The following is a 4,240-nucleotide window of genomic DNA, read 5'->3' on the forward strand; positions in this document are numbered from 1 at the left end:
TGTCAGTGTTTTTATACATAGACTAATAAATATTCATATATATGCCATTAATGTTAATAAAATCCATTTATCTATAAAGGTGAGTGTGTAAATACTATATTGGTAAGCTTTTGTACACTAATGATTGATAATCAACCACTTAAAACTCAGCATCTTAGCAAACTAAATATTTATTTTCATGTTGGATAATGTTCTCGTTAATTATCTATCTGATCATCAGGATCCAGATGGGTGGTTGTGCTGTGGGGCACTGAGCTTGTCTCCAGCCTGTGAACTACATTTATATGAGGCAAAGGCTGAAGGGCAGTGACTTTCCAGGCACCACATTCTAATGGCAGGTTGCAGGAGTAAACAACCTTTCCAAAGCAAGCTAAGTGGTTAAACCTCTCCAAAGTAAGCTAAGTGGTGAATTGAAATCCAAAAATGTCTGAAACAGGTTCACACACTTTTAATTTATTCTTGCAGTTTGGTAGGCACTAAACTATCCAAAAAACCTTTACACTATTTAAGCATCAAATAATTTGATAGATGGATAGTTAGATTTATCAACCTATACAATCCTCACAATGTCTGCAAATATAATGTTGCATTGACTAGAAAATAAAACTGGATGTGTTTTGGACATATAGTTTGTATTTGGCATTTATTTTCAATGGCCTCCTTCAGAAAAATAGTAAATCTCTTTAGCAGAACAAAAAACAATGAAGATTCTCTTTCAGTAAATGGAATGTGGGTCTGTTAGTTAGTGCATGTATCTTTAGTAGCTGATGATGCTGCTGGCTACTGGATAAATCTAAAGTAGCAAAGAAATTTCATATTAAAGAAAAAATGTTAGTTTTCTGTTGTCTTGCTTCTTGTCAAGAAAGATTTTTCATTTGATTTTCAAATGATATATATTCATAAGATTTATTGATTTCGTTTCAACTATGACTTAGTGATGTTTCTTGCTATGATCCAGACTTGATGGTAATCCCCAAAACATATTCAAGTGTTTTCCAGGGTCACCTCTAACTTGCAAAATGGTGGAAATGTTGACCACATTTGATTGTCAGCTGTCAGTTCCCCATCATCACCATCATATCTGCAAACACATTTTTCTAAACCCATTTTACTTCTCTGAATTTCTGTAGAGTCATTCAATGAGACACCCTCCCATAAAACTTGGAAGTCAGAGGATGATTCAACACTCATTGACACCTGTAGACAGCCATGAGGACTGAGGTGAGGGTTGAAGAGTTACCTGGAGAGGTGCTGCATCAACTGAGAGTATCAGCACCCCTCTCCCTCCCCTGGCTTCCCAGACAGGTCTGAGGACCACATGGTTAGACTGCCTATATCCTCAGGGGCAGTTGCAGTCCATCTTTTGAAAGACCAGATAATCCCCTAACACTGATATCTATTTCCCTGAATGACATACCCAAACCACTGAAAATTGGTTTAAAATGAGATTCTTTGAATTGACAAACTTTCTGTTTAGTTTTTAAAAAATGCTTTCCATTTGATCTATGATACCAGTTATCTGTTAATACAGACTCTTCAGATGAAATGACCCTTTTTCCTTAGGAAATGAACAGTTACATTGTCATGTCTGTGCTGCAGGAGCAGAGGAAGAGAAAAAAGAGTGAGGGTGCTAAGAAGCCTTGATGGTCCCCTCTCTCAAAATCTACCAAAGACATTCAAAACCTGGTTGAGTCTGAGAAACATTCTCAGCAGATAGAGACACCTCAGGTTTTGGAGAAGCAGCTGTAGCAGCCCAGCCCCACATATCTGCATCCCTGGGTTGTTTTTGTTATGACTTATGGGAGGAGTACTGTAACCCTATTGACAGTAATAAGTTGCAACATTTTCAGGCTGCAGGCTGCTGATAGTGAGAGTGAAATGTGTCCGAGATACATCGCCACTGAACCTTGACAGGAACCCAGATTGCAAACTGAAAGCCTTACAGAACAGGAACGTTGGGGATTTCCCTGGTTTCTGCTGATACCTGTTTAAGTAATTGCTAATGCCCTGACTCACCTAGCACGTGATGGTGACTCTGGCTCCTAGAGATGCAGACAGGGAGGATGAAGACTGGGTCATCTGGAAGTCACAACTGGCACCTAAGATTGGAAATATAAAAGTAAAGATAAACACAATTAATCCAGTTATTAGAGGACTTTACTGACTGGCCAGGCATAACTTTCATACTGGCAGAGTCAATGATTAGTGTTTTTCTTCCTTAGCTGAGAGCCAGAGCAGCAGGCGCCTCAGGAACTCAGTAGAGACCTCGTGTCCATGCTGTGTTCTGACTGGGACTGATTCCTGCACTGGGTGTGACCAGCCCATTAAGTCTTCAGTGCAGTGGGCTGTGCTCTTTGGAACATGCAAATCAGCAGTGGATGAGGCAGGCGAGGCATAGCTGCAGACCTGGCTTCTCTCAGTAACTCAGCACAAGTGCAGTGTCCCAGGTGTCCCAGGCCAGAGCAGGGGAACACATATTAGCTTACAGAGAAAATTTTTCTATTTTAGGACTCATCATCACAAAATATAATTAGGGGAAAATATTTAAAATGGAAAATGCACGTAATGGTAGATAGAATAATGTATTTATAGTTGCATTGGGATTGTATAATGTATTTATAGTTGCATTGGGGGATTGTATAAGAGGATTTCTTCGCAGGGAATGCATAATTAAATATTAGAGGGGTCTGTCAGGTGTTCAAGGTACTCTGAAATGGACCAGGTGTGGGTAAACGTCCTTTGTGCTGTGCTATTCACACTACTGTGAATGTGAAAATGTTTCCTTTTTTGAAACGGAGAATCAAAATTCTCAGAAGCATGTTTAATACATTCAAAAATTGTTTATAATTGCATTTAACCTTTGTTCTCACCAGTATAAGGTCAAGGAGTTCACTAAAGATGCACAAAGATGATAGATGATTTTTCAGTGTGTGTCACTCACAGATTCACCATTATCCAGAGTTATTGTTCTCTTTATACCCAGGGAATACATGAGCAGCACCTTATTCTTTATTAGGAGACTCCATATTCTGTCTCCTATTCGTCCATTGGATATTATTTTTCTCAATTCATCACCAGGAAGGGCTCACTAGTGATGTGATGATGGATCTTATTACTCAATAAAAATCTGTTTCTTCCTTGAGTTTAAGGGTCTGGATTAGGATGATCTTAAAATTCTGGCCTAGGTTAGTCCCTAGTGATCAATTGTCTCTAAATAATTAAGACCAAGGCCACATGCCCTGGGTAATTCTCTGAGATGCTCTCCCCACCGGTATGTTCCCAGAGCCTAAGGTGCAGCTCACATGGAGCATGGCTTTCAGGAGAGCAAGTGAGGGGGAGGGTCTGGAGAAAGGTCCATGGGTGAACCCTCTCTCCTAAGTGAGGGCTGCTACTGAGCAGTGCGTGTCCCTGCCACACACCACCAATTTCACTATCCATTTAATCTTTAGTAGTGAGTATGGACACTATTCAAACCCAGATTATCTTCCCTGTCTGTGTCTTGAGGAGAGGCAGTCTCTGTCTCCTACAAGCCATTGCCCAAGTATGTGAAGAAATCTCTTGAATCTATGTAAAACATGGACATAGATTTAAACCTTTATACCTCATAACTCTGCTTTTTCACAGGGCATCCAAGCCTGGTATAGAAGCAGGAAAAGTAGAAGCAACTACATCAGCATGAGTGGATTGCAGCCCGGGGTCTCCAGAGAGCATTACGGATGCCTTGTTCACAAATACCCTTTGGCTTCCATGAACCTGAATTTTGAAGAAATTTCCTTCAATCTTGCTTCCCAGGATCTAATTCTAGAAAGAGGCAGCTCCAGGTTAACATTCCACATTTTTTCCCCATATGGATGAAACCATTCAATCAGGGTCCCCAATTTAAACCCCTGCACTGTACTTCTGCTGACTTCTCATGGTCTTATCTGCTCCTCATGGCTCACTCTGAAGATAGGAAGGTGGCTCTACTTGCACATGTGGCAGAACACAGGACCTGAAATGATTGCCGTCTGACAACCTTCAACTAATGAGAACAGAAGTGTATGCATACCTCAGCTTCCTCACCTCTCAGGTGTAATAACCCAGAGACTGCTTTCATATATATATGTGGGCTTGAGCTCCAGATGTCCTCATTGATAGTTGCTTGTTCATGTGCTTTGCACTGTTCATCTCTTCCCTTCAAAGTTTCATCTTTCTCTCTTATGGTTTCTTGCAGCTTGTAAATATACTATCTACATGGGAA

This window comes from Carlito syrichta, unplaced genomic scaffold, assembly GCF_000164805.1.
Source record: "Carlito syrichta isolate Samal-C Ts95f unplaced genomic scaffold, Tarsius_syrichta-2.0.1 Scaffold52362, whole genome shotgun sequence".
NCBI classification, from domain to species: Eukaryota; Metazoa; Chordata; class Mammalia; order Primates; family Tarsiidae; genus Carlito; species Carlito syrichta.